The following is a 14,632-nucleotide window of genomic DNA, read 5'->3' as shown; positions in this document are numbered from 1 at the left end:
AAATGGGATTATAATATTATAAATTAACATAATTAACTCAAAACAATGAGTAAACGCACATGACAATTTAATTAGAAGCCTTAAGATTAAAAATATTAATTTAATCTTTAAATGATGATTAAAGAAAATGAAATTTACTATCATATACAAACACTTAATATATATTAAACGCAGATATGTATGCAATTAAATTAGAAATCACATGTATACATTCATTTAAAATTTTCTAATTAGACATAAGTTTGCGTATTTGTACTCATCTGGTATTAGCAATCCCCAGTAAACATGTATCGACCAAATCTGATACCTGAATCAAAGCAGCAACTTGTAAAATGTAATGACACCAGACAGACAGACATTCAACACACTTCTCAATAAGAACATCATCTGAAAAACCAGAGAAAGAATCAATAATATATTATAACAATATTGAGTCAATTATAGCAAATTAATATCACATTTATATATATACATATATATATTTTTTAAACCTGACATATATATACATATATAGAAGGCTAACTTTATTCTGATTTTATAATTAATCATGACTAATTATATAATAAATAAACATTTCTCTGGATTAAACATAACATTAATACAACATAACATTAATAACAACACATAAAACTGTGCAATTAATAGTAATAATGAATGAACACAGTGTACCACACATCAATTAAGATTTTAATCTCGCTACATATATTTCATGCTGTGCAACACTATGTATAAGTGTGACATGAATAATATATATTTCAAGTGGACTATCAGCCAGCTAAATAATTAGACACCTGGCTGTCCAATAAATAAATATTTACAGGTGCTGAAGTTACACCTGAGACAAACATAAAGTCTGGCTTTGCAATTCACATTTTCACATTGTATATCACAGTATATGAAAATATTACGTTATACCGTACATTTTCAGATATATTATCAGCTCAACTAAGAGATAAAATGCACGATTTTCCAACAAAACAATTGTTTTCATGAGCTGACAGTTGCACCTGAGATTAAAGTGTACATACATGTATATATGAATGCATATATCAATATTTTCAAAGAACAATCACTATTCAGATTTGAAAACAGACTATATTACAAGACTATATTAAGCAGTAGAATGCACAGGTCAAAATTACACATTTATGTACATTATTGATATCTGTCACTCACATAAGCTCCTAACCTACCTATACTTTTCCTCGTTTGAAATGCACCGATATGACACAGGATGCAGTGTATAAGTAATACTTATACGCGCTTTATGCGGCGTCTACAATGAGATTTTTTAGGCGTAAAACTTAAGAAATTGACCAATCACAGTCGAGTATTCTCTTCATACTTGACTGTGATTGGTCAATTTCTTAAGTCTTACGCCTCAAAATCTCATTGTAGACGCCACATTAAGAACCGTCTACAATACATGTCGTAAGTCGGATGTCGGACGTCGTCTGATTGGATTATTCTTTTCTAAATTTAACTGTGATTGGTCGATTTGTTTACGACTTGCGACATACGACTCTATATAGAACAGGCCTAACCAATGATGTTCGATATTCTTCTCTAAGGTCAACTGTGATTGGATAATTTCTTGCAGCCTACAACTTACAACGCCTATTGTAGACGGCCCTTTAAAGCGTAGTCTACAATGAGACCTTAAGACGTAACACTTAAGAAGTTAATCAATCACAATTGAGTTTTAAAAAGAATCATGAATATGATTAGTTAATTTCTTAAGTCTTACGTTTTAAGGTTCCATTATAGACTACACTAAGGTGCGAATTCACGCTGATATATATAGTACTCCTGTATTGCCAGTTCTGTAGGAGGAACGAACGAAAACATTACAGTGCAGACGATAGCTTCCCTCTCGCACGGTAGCATGTCATATATATGCCATATATATATTTGACGCATGCGCAAAGTGCTACCGTCGGATAACCGTGCGAGAGAGAAGCTATCGTCTGCACCGTAATGTTTTCGCTCATTCCTCCTACAGAATTGGCAATATAGGAGTACTATATATATGATGTCGATACTCGACGCTCATTTCTGGCGTCAAAACAGATCACGTGATCAAAATTAACGAATTGGTATTTTTATTTTTGGTCACGTGATATCTTTTGACGCTGAAAATGGGCGTTCGCATGAAAAGGCACCTTTAAGCGTGTAAGCGTCCAAAAGGAACGCATCCTGTGTCATATCGGTGCATTTCAAACGAGGAAAAGTATAGGTAGGTTAGGAGATTATGTGAGTGACAGATATCAATAATGTACATAAATGTGTAATTTTGACTGACCTGTGCATTCTACTGTTTAATATAGTCTTGTTTAATATAGTCTGTTTTCAAGTCTGAATAGTGATTGTTCTTTGAAAATATTGATATATGCATTCATATATACATGTATGTACACTTCAATCTCAGGTGCAACTGTCAGCTCATGAAAACAATTGTTTTGCTGGAAAATCGTGCATTTTATCTCTTAGTTGAGCTGATAATATATCTGAAAATGTACGGTATAACGTAATATTTCCATATACTGTGATATACAATGTGAAAATGTGAATTGCAAAGCCAGACTTTATGTTTGTCTCAGGTGTAACTTTCAGCACCTGTAAATATTTATTTTATTGGACAGCCAGGTGTCTAATTATTTAGCTGAGCTGATAGTCCACTTGAAAATATATATATTATTATGTCACACTTATACATAGTGTTGCACAGCATGAAAATATATGTAGCGAGATTAAAATCTTAATTGATGTGGTATACTGTGTTCATTCATTATTACTATTAATTGCACAGTTTTATGTGTTGTTATTAATGTTATGTTTAATCCAGAGAAATGTTTATTTATTAATAATTAGTCATGATTAATTATAAAATCAGAATAAAGTTAGCCTTCTATATGCGTATATATATGTCAGGTTTAAAAAAAATATATATGTATATATATAAATGTGATATTAATTTGCTATAATTGACTCAATATTGTTATAATATATTATTGATTCTTTCTCTGGTTTTTCAGATGATGTTCTTACTGAGAAGTGTGTTGAATGTCTGTCTGTCTGGTGTCATTACATTTACAAGTTGCTGCTTTGATTCAGGTGTCAGATTTGAGGCTCGATACATGTTTACTGGTGGAATTGCTAATAATCAGATGAGTACAAATACGCAAACTTATGTCTAATTAGAAAATTTTAAATGAATGTATACATGTGACTTCTAATTTAATTGCATACATATCTGCGTTTAATATATATTAAGGTGTTTTGTATATGATAGTAAATTTCATTTTCTTTAATCATCATTTAAAGACTAAATTAATATTTTTAATCTTAAGGCTTCTAATTAAATTGTCATGTGCGTTTACTCATTGTTTTGAGTTAATTATGTTAATTTATAATATTATAATCCCATTTTAACATTACTGGAATGTTATATATTGTAATTAGCACAGTGGTATATAGTGAAATCATAATAATTAAATTAGAATGACAATTATTAATCTTTTAATGAACAATTAATAACTAGTAATAATTAATTATTAATTAATGTTAATTTTAAACAGACTCTATTAGATTTTAATGTATCGTGAATAATTTTGTGTGCTTAGTTTTAATGTATGACTAAATATTAACAAGTCTAATTTTACAATATAACGGATGTTTCAAATGTATGTAGGTATTTAGCTTGTGTCTTCTTTGTTTGTTTCAGGAAATTGAAATGTTGATTCAAGCAAAACCTCTAAGCATAAAGACGTCCTTGTCGACGGGAATTAAACAGTGACGAGAATTAAACAGAGGCGCCCACGGTGACATAATTATTGTTGGAATTAATTAATGCTTTTTAATTATTTTAATAATTTAATGAATTACACTATAAGTATTTATAAAATCATTGATAATGTCAATATTCTTAATTTGTACAGAAATAAATTTTCAATGATATTTTATAATGATAATATATGCTGATATTTATAATGATAATATATGCTGCCTCGTAGATGTATATTTACATCAAAATAATTATAAATTTGTAAAACTATATTGTAAAACTATATTGCAAATATATTGCTTAAATCTCTAAACATTTATATAAATAACACAAATGCAATTGATACATTCTTTAATTATTTTTGAACCCTTTTCGAATCCACTTAATAGTCATAAAAATTTGCTCAAATTTGCAAGTCTTTAATAATATTTCGTCTGTGATAATATTTCGTAGTTAATTTTATAATTGATTACGCTTTACATGAGATGCTTGATGAAATCTGTCTAAGAAAATTTTGGCTAAGTTTTATCTTTAAAAATTTATTGAGGAAAGCTGCGTCATTGAAGAATTATTTTATTTTATATGTACGTTTATATGTCGATTGGATCATATTATATGTGAAAAATGTAATGGTGTATTATTTTTTGTATAATAATAATAGAGAAACAGAAGGATACTGAAGGATAAATAATAAATATATGTATAATAGGAATTGTAAAAATATGCAATTTATGTGTAGTCGCACAAACAGTATCATTCTTTATTTTCATTTAAAATAATTCAAAATATTTTTTATATATAACAGTGTATACATATAAGTATATATGTATGTAATACTTATATAATAGTATATATGGCATATGCATTGCACGTGTAATCATAAGCATTTAATATATATTTAACAAAATATATGACTTTGTACTAATTACGTATTTTGCTATATTTTCTCATTTTCTTTTTTTATGAGATTCGCGCAACAAAACGTAAAGTTTTGATTGATTGTGTTGAACTAAAATTAAATAATCTTTTTTTTTTGCAGAAAATAAAAACAATGTTTTTGTGATTGCTAACAGCTTAAACATTAAACAAAAATAATTCATATATTGTTTCTGAATAAATTATTAAAATATTTTTGAGTGAACATTTTGTCCATTTAATATCGTTTAATTTTGCCAGATATATAATTATGAAGCCATGTTTTAATTTGCGCAACAGATCGATTGATTAAGTATTTATTTTTTTCCTTTACATAAGAAATTTTTTGTTAGATGGCAATTGTGAAGAATTAATTTCCTCTGAAATTCTTTAATTACTGCAGTACGTTCTTCTTCTGTCCAACGTCTTCTTTTTGTTAAACCATATGGGGATGCTACAAAATAAATTAAATATTACAATTAATAAGATTATACTACTAAACATACAGGAACAGTTCACCCGAATTTATAATATAAACTTTTATTTATTTATAATATATATTAATGTTTTGAAATATTTATTTATAATATATACTAATGTTTTACTTTAAAATATTCCTAAAAAATATTCCTAAAAATTAAAAATAATACATTAATAAAAAATATGAATAATTTAAATAATTTAAATTTAGCTAATATAGACTATTGTTCATTATCATTTTTTAAATAAAAAATTTATTTATTATAAAAATATATTTATTATATATATCAAAATATATATATCAAAATATGTTTATTAAAATGTATTAAAATTGTATCAATCTACATTACACATTAGAACTTATAATAATATATGCTTTGACATTGTTTATGTAAAAGTAAAACTAAATAATATTTAAGAGTATACGATCTTTTATAGATTATGAAAACTGTGTAAAATAGAAAAGAAAATAAACTTACTACTGCGACGTTTTTTTATGTTTGGAGAATAATTTTCATCATTGTCGTTATATGTAATTGCATGATTTTGATGCTTAATTTTTCTTTTTATAGATTTTTGTTGTTTATTTGTTATGCAAATTTTAGAAAATTTGTTTTTTCCCAGATTGTACTGAAAGAGGCTCACGTGAATTTATCATACATGTTTCGCTGTCCGATGCTTCATTCGACGTATCTGTTCTTGTACCTTCCTCTTCTATTAATAATAATATAATACTACGATAATTGTTATATAAATATATATATAAATCGATTCATGAAACTAATAGCGAATTCGACCGCTTGTACACTGCTCATCATTAATTCGTTCCATTCCCCGAGTGGAATTTATATAGATATGCAACATATCTGAATTAATGACGGACAGTGTACTAGTGCTCACTGAGTGCGAATGAATATTTTCAATATCACATATTCGGTTTGTGCTCACAGTTTCTAACGCATTCATATTGTTGTATTCAGCAAATGAAAAATGCTTTAATGACGAATTTATATTCGGAAATGAAAAAAAAAACTGTACGAGAGCAAAAAATGTTGCACTGACTTTTCTGACAGTGCAGTTTGATACTGCACGGACACAGTTCTGCTCGCACCATGTCGAAACAGTACTAGATCAGATCAGTTAGTGCATGTATGCCGAATTCACTATAAGACTAATATGTGCTACAATCATAGATGTAGATATGTAAAAATTAAGCGAAGCAGCCAATAAATGCAACAATATGAAACGTCTCAGTCTCTATTTAGATTTTCTTCAGTATATCATACTTAACATATTCATACTTTGATGAATGAAGAAGATCCAAATTAAGACTGAAATATTTCATTGTTGTATTCATTGTTATTTTGTTCCATTTCATATATATCCATAGTTATAGCACATTGAACTTTTGTAAAACTAATTTATAAATGCATTTGATTTTGTTTTCTGATTAACTATATATAATAAAAAGTAAAATACAGAAATTAAAAGATAATTTTAGAAATGAAAAAAGAATATTAATATCTATTATAAAAACTTATGTAAATATATATATATATATATAACTTTGAAATATCACATAAAATAACAAAGTAGTATAGTACATAATACCTGAATCGCTATTATTGGATTGCTGTTGCACATTTTCACCTAACGCTGCTTCAAGAAATTTTGTCATACGGATAATCTCTAATGCTGGTATTGACTGCCGGTAGTGACGTTTATGAATTTTTTCATGATGTCCCATAAGTTAGCCAAATCATCCCACTTCATTTTCAGATAAATTCAACGTAATGCATGTTGTAGCAATATGTTTGCGTAATTCAGTGCCTCTTAATGAATGTGGTATTTGTGCATCACATTTTTTAGAAAAATATCGCATAAGGACACATGCTCTTAAATATTTAAAATAACGTTTAGTATTACTAGGTATGCCGAACACATATGGATTTTTTCCAGGAACATTTGCATCCTTTCGATGCTTCAAAATTAGTTCAATACATTGAACTAATTCCATATCTAATATGACAGGCACGGTACGTCCTAATTTCCCACGAATTAAAAATCTGACGTATTTATTAGCAATCTAACATACAAAAGTTTATTTAAATTATTACTTTGTGTTACACACATATATATATATATATGTATATTACGCACTACAATTTATGTGTATTTCATTTATACATAAAAATAATTTACCTGTTGCAAATTTGTTCCTAATGATTTATATAAATCTAAATAAGTTTCTTTTGTTATACCTTCGCGAGTATTAAAATCTTCTATAGTAACACGTTCAATTTCTCCTGCTCTTCTTCTGTTAAAAACTTGTGTAGATGTAAGGTGTAACTTTTGCAAGTTCTAGCCATGTTTTGTACATAAATTTCTTCTGGAGCTTTGTATATAATACTTTTCTTTCGCTTTTTAGGTATAAATGTAGCTTTTTTATGTCTTCCATAGATGGAAGTATAACTTTTTTCTGTCTTTTATGTTGTGTTACATTTCTTCTACTGTTTTGTTTATGGATATCCCATAATCTTCTTGTACTAATTTTAAAAAGTTTTCTGTGGTGTTTTGCTTTTCTACATCATTTGTTTTTATGCACTCACTTATTAACAAATTACCAATTTGTTTTATGTATGTCCCAATATTTGATGCGACTGATGGTGCACCATATTTTTTATTAACAGCATCAAAATGAGATATTTTATTTACTGCTTTAAGACAATCATCATACATGGAAGGATCATATATGTCAGTAAACTCTGTCACGTTAGATCTATACTCTTTTACTGCGATAAGAAACCGTCCTAATAATCGAAGTCTAGCACGAATCATATCTTGTTGATGTTGATGATTGTACTTAATGCATAGTTTGTTTGCATATGTTATTAATAATTTATCATATCTAATACATCGCGTAACATCATCTTCCCTCAAAATTGGGAATAAAACTTTTCTTACTGTTTCACTTGCACATTCATGGATTCTTCCCATCACAGTACGTCCTAAAACTTGTACATTTCTGCCGTTGGATGTGCCTACATCTATACATTTCTTAAAGTGATGTCTGATATTATTTTTAGTGAACCATCCTTTACACTTTGCACAACACGTAAAATTTTGTACTGTTTTACAACTATTCTAGTTGGTCTTCGACAAACAATTAATTCTCCCGTGTTTATAGAAGGATCTGTGTTATGTATAAAATTACCCTTCCTCCTAATTGTTTCTATAATTTTTTTTCTTTCTAAATTACCTAGAATAAAAATAAAATATTAAATTATATAAATTAATAAAATTACAAGCATATTAACAATATTAATAATATTTATAAAAAATATAAAATAAAATTTTACATGATTTTAGTGCATATGAATTATATTATACTATGTATTCATGTTGTACATATATTTTAGAAGTATTGTATATATAAATGTGTATCTTATTGTGTATAGGTAGTGTATATAGTGTTTAAATATATATATATATATATATATTATTTTATTGTATATATGTATATATAAATTGTGTACATATATTTAAAATTCTACAGAATTATAAGAATTATATAAAATATTACCTTTTGGTAACAATACAAATTTTTTAACTTCAGGTTCCGATTTATGTACATTTTCTAAGTGACGTGCAATTTTGCTTTGAAATTTTTTGCAATAGTAACAAAAATTCTTTTTCTGAAGGCCCTTAGGTATAGAAAATGGAACAAATAAATTGTCTTCTCGACAACCAAATGTGTTTATAGAAGAAATATCTATCAGTGAAGCTGAACTATTTTTATCAGATGCAGATATGTTATTTTTATTAGTTGTAGATATGTTATTGCTGACATCATGTTCTGTAGATTCTCTTTCAGTTGTAATTTCCGAAGGTAAATATTCGGAAATATTCGTTGTGTTTGCACAAACAATGTTGTCAATAGTATTATCATCACATGAAAATGTTATATGATTATTACTATCACTGTGTGTGTGATTCATAGAAGTTTCGGCACTAGTGAGATCATTCAATATACTAGAATTATTATCAAAGGGAAATATCATGACATCATTGAGAATTACACCAGTTTCAGAATTATTGATATTATCATTATCGTATGTGAATGTCACATTGTTACAGGAATTATTATTATTCATAAAATTATTAGTAGTAATATCATTATCTATAATGTTACAGTTGTTATTATCACAAGAAAACGTCACATTATTGTCAAAATCAGTGTCATTCGTAGAATTGTTAGCACTATGAACTATGCTACGATCTCTATCATTATCACAGGAAAGTGGTATATTGTCGTCATTCAACGATTTACTGACATTAATATCACCATATATCATTTTTTGACTGTTGCCATTATCATAGGAAAATGATACATTAAGATTAACAATCTTATGATCAACAATCTTTACTCTATTATGCTCATTATTACAGTCTTTGGAAAATATCATGGCATTATCACAATCAACATGTTTCGTAGGATTATTGATATAACTTTCACCATTTATTCTTTCGTGAGCATGTTCATTATCACAAGAATTCATCATATTATTATCAAAATCAGTGTTTGTAGAATTGTTGACATTAATAGCACTATGCTCAACTATATTATGACATTTGTTATTATCACAGGAATCTGATACATTGTTATCAAAATTAATATTCATAGAATTATTGGTACCGATATCATCATCTATCACTTTATAGCTATTGCCATTGCATTCATGCGAATTTATCATATTATTATCAAAATTAGTGTTATTTGAATTATTGACACCAATCGGCGAATTGTTGACACCAAGAGTACTATTTACTGTGCTAGTATGATCTTTGTCATTATTGCAAGAAAATAAAATATTATCATCAGAATTATAAACATTCTTAGAATTATTAATATCTACTGTTTCGTTATAATTATTGCTATTATCACAGGAAACTGTTACATTAAAATTCACAGCCTTTACTCCACAATTTTTGGAAGATATAGCATTAACAGAGTCAACATGTTCTGTAGAATCATTGATATTCTTTTTATTATTTGCATTACTTATTGTTGCATTGTGACTATATCCATTATCAAGAAATATTTTATTGTTGTTAAATTCAGTTACATTATTAAAATTATCAGTATTTATATCTTTATTAATACAACTCATATTAGTATGGAAAATATTTTTTTGTGATATTACTGCAAACAATAGAAATATAATTAGGAAAATAAAAACATAATATATTACACATAATTTCAGAATTTGATAAAACTGTAAAACTTACTATTATTATTAACAATTGAATTTATATTTTCCAGAACAATGTATGGATTATTTGCATTCAAATTTTTAGCAATTGCAGAAAGATCATCTTTGCTTTCTGTAAAAGTAGAGTATATAATTACAACTAGAAGATAACATATTGCTATGAAAATTTAACTAAAAAGATTAAAAAATATGATATTGTGCAAATACCAATATATTTTTATAATTTATTGATATTAATTTATAATCATTTATAATCTTGTGTAATGTAATATATGTATATAGTAAATATTTATAATTTAATAAGGTTATGTGTTGCTATGCTCAATATACACAATATATACGCTCTTGCATTGGGAAAATTATATATTACGTTACATATAAAAAATGATACTTACTATTCTGTGCAATTGCATGTGTAATACATTTTTTTTTACGATTCTTATTAACCGTACATTTAATGTTTGTTCTTTTGTGTTTTATATTTATTACATGATACTTATGATCATTACAAAAGTATAATATATATTGTGACATTTTTCGTATAATGTGATTCAGCTATATATAAAACGAATGAAATGACTCTTAAACGAAATAAAATATACTATTAGCTAATATAATTAAAAATTAACTATCTTAAACATCAGCCATCTTAACTCGACACGAGGTAATCATAGAGCAATGAAGTAATATATTATAGATCCTGACCTTTGGATATCCATGAACAATAATTGTAAATAGAGAGATCCGTAATTGAAGAATATATTGATATTATCAATAATATCAAATATTTTACATAAACGTTTAAAAATTTGATTAAAGTGTTTTGATAGCGAAATAATTTACAATTTATATACTTCGATGTTTTGTGAATATATATGTCATTTTTGTATATCATTTATGAGGCAGTATTATAAATATCCTTAAAATTTGTTTTTTATGGAAATCTAATGTATTGGAATGATTTTTTATTTCAATAAACACATATAACTAAAATTCGTTAAATTACTTTATATATAAAATAAATAAAAGCAGAAATTACTGTGGACATTAATTATTTAAATAATTGTTTTAATGATTTTTCAGAACACAAAATCTCCTTTTCTGAATAGTCCTGAAAACTGCGAGATAATATACAATGGTAGTTTCCGGAACATATTTTCAATAAATTTAATAATAAAAAACTGAGCTCTTTGCAATGTAATATCTGAAAATAGAAAATGATTATTAACATTATTAAGGGACTTTTATAAATAGTTTGTATTGTAAGAATAAACGTATTTAATTTGTGTTAATGCAGAAAAATTAAAGGCTTCCACACAAAATCCGTAGCCGTAAACTTATGATTGCTTTAATACTCGATCGTAATTGGCCGATTCGCTTATTGCTTACGTCATAGGAGTTCTGCCCACAGGACGCGGAAACGCTTGTTGCGCAGCAAAAGTTGGATCGAATTCGACATTTCACGTGCAGTAATTGTCTATCACGTCGCTTTTTGCCGCGCGGCAAGCGTTGACTACAAATGTAGGGCTAAATAGCTCAGTGGTAAGAGCAGTCACTCGGCAAGCGAAAGACTTGGGTTCGATTCCCGATTCAGGGACTTCGCCCTGATATTTTTCTCGCCCACGTCTCTTTAGAGGGGTAAAGAGGGGTATACAGAATTCTCGAAATGAGAATCTATATCTTGGTAAAATAAAATTTGGCTAATCTGGTCTATTGAATTTGAAAGGACTTGTAACCTTTGATTATTTATTCACAAGCGATTACAAAAAAACTCTAATCCATAAAAAATTTGTCATATGTGGATTTTATCAATATCTGATCATATCTTGCCAAATATAGTCATATATTATTATTTATTCATTTATGGTATAATCATATATGATATTATATTATATACTATATATGCCATGACATGATTAGATATTGATAAAATCCATATATGGTCAATTTTGTATGGACTTTTTTTCTGGGAGCATCACGCTTTGAAAATTCTGTAATATTGAAATTACAATTGATGAGTTAGTTATAGCATTTGGATGCGATCTAGTACGAAAATAAGCATCGTGTGTCGTAAGCTTTAGCATTAAAAACACAAGCATTGACTATTATTTTTCTAAAGTCCTTAGAACTGCCACATAATATTAAGTGGCAATTCCAAAGACTAACTGGATATGGGATAGGGTGAAAAAGCTGTGACCAATAAAAAATCGGAAGTCGCCATTAAAATCGACCTGGGTCTACATTAGAATAAGAAAGACAATAAAACAGACAAAGACAAAGACAATGAGATTGAATGATCTCGCGTTCTTTGTTTAGACAAACATCGAATGATCTCGCTGTTCTTGTCTGTCTTATGATTTTAATGGCGGCTTCCGGTGTTCTATTGGTGACGCTACGCGATCTTTGATTGGTGTATATTTTTAGATCTAAGAGTATACACCAATCAAAGATCGCGCAGCGTCACTTTCGCATACGTTAATTTTTCCCACGATTTCAAGAATAGGGCCCCAGGATCAGTGACAGTGATCTTTATACACATAACAGTGTCAATTGGTGTTTCAGCAAGACACTGTGTAAGGGCTAGAGTACAGACTCTTGCATAACGCATAATACATATACATAAAAAAACTGATTGGTCTATTTATTGGTCTATTCAATCAATTAAATTCATTATGCATATGCGTTATGTATTTATGCAAAAGTGTATGCTTTCCGCTTAACACAAGCTGCGTTCCGACATTTATCTTAGGAAATTAATATGTATTGATGTATATATATCATGAATCACATATATATTTCCAAAAAGGGATCTTTAGTAACGATTTCTATTAAATATAAACTTTATATATATATTTCTAATTTAATATACTTTTCATTAAAATATTTAAGTACCGAAAAATGCCTTTATATCAATTATAATATTAAAGATAGTTATTTTATTCTGTAAATATATATAGTAGTATAGTAAATATATATAGTAGTATATATATTTATATATAATATACAATATACAGGGTGTCTCAGAGCACTTGTGCCAACGCTCGTGAGCAGGTAGAGCACGATAAACTAAACAGAAAAGTCCTGTACCATTTTGCGATTTTCGCAATAATTATTAAAATATTAATCAAAAAAGAATGATATGATAAAATAAATGATTAAGACAGGCATAGAGAGCCGAAGATCATTATAAGTAACGAGTTATACAGATTAAAAAGACCAATAGAAAACGTTAATAGTTGAAACTTCAAATTTAATAAAAGAAAGATGTTTAGACAATTTAAGAGCGGACGTTTCGATTTGTATTTAAGTCATCTTCTTGAAAGAAGATATATAGATAGACATATAGCACTCAACATACGCTAAGCGTTTTTAATTAATATTTTAATAATTATTGCGAAAATCGCAAAATGATACAGGACTTTTCTGTTTAGTTTACCGCGCTCTACCTGCTCACGAGCGTTGGCACAAGTGCTCTGGGATATCCTCTATATATAACATATATAGTGAAGTATATATACAGTATATATGATTATATTCGAACATATATCCTAAACATGCAATTTTCCAGATAGAATATTATTGTTATCCTATTCTATTGTTATCCTATTCTTGTTTTGTTTACTGAATATTAGTACTAAACAAAGACAACATACTGGCAGTATTAGCAGTGAATTTTGAAACACGCTTAATATGTCTTATATTAATGTGTCTTGTGTGCATATATGTACTGTTTCCGTCACAATTAATATTCTATCTCAAAAATTGCGCATTTAGGATATATATTCGGAAATAAATATACATACTGTATATACAGGGTGTTAGATAAGTATGGGAACGGTCAAATATCTCCGAAAATAGTGGTCTTGTGGGAAAATGTTTCAGACAAAAGTTGTAAGGTCTTAAATGACGCATTACACAGTAATATTACTATGACCTTGAAGAATGTCGTTAAGGTCACGTGAAGGTCATTTTAAATTTCTTAAATGGAACCCCTTATTTTTTATTGCATATTCGTATAGCTTGTCTTAAGAGCTTTCTAAAATACAGTAACTCACTATAATACAGTATTTATTCATTGAGTACTTTTCGAGTTATGAGGCTTCAAATAATTTCTTAATTTTAACCGTAAAATATCTTGTAAAATATTCATTTTTCGATTATCTTACCTTAATACTTTTAT

This window comes from Camponotus floridanus, unplaced genomic scaffold, assembly GCF_003227725.1.
Source record: "Camponotus floridanus strain SB8 unplaced genomic scaffold, Cflo_v7.5 scaffold309, whole genome shotgun sequence".
NCBI classification, from domain to species: Eukaryota; Metazoa; Arthropoda; class Insecta; order Hymenoptera; family Formicidae; genus Camponotus; species Camponotus floridanus.
Note: the sequence above shows the minus strand (reverse complement) of the source record.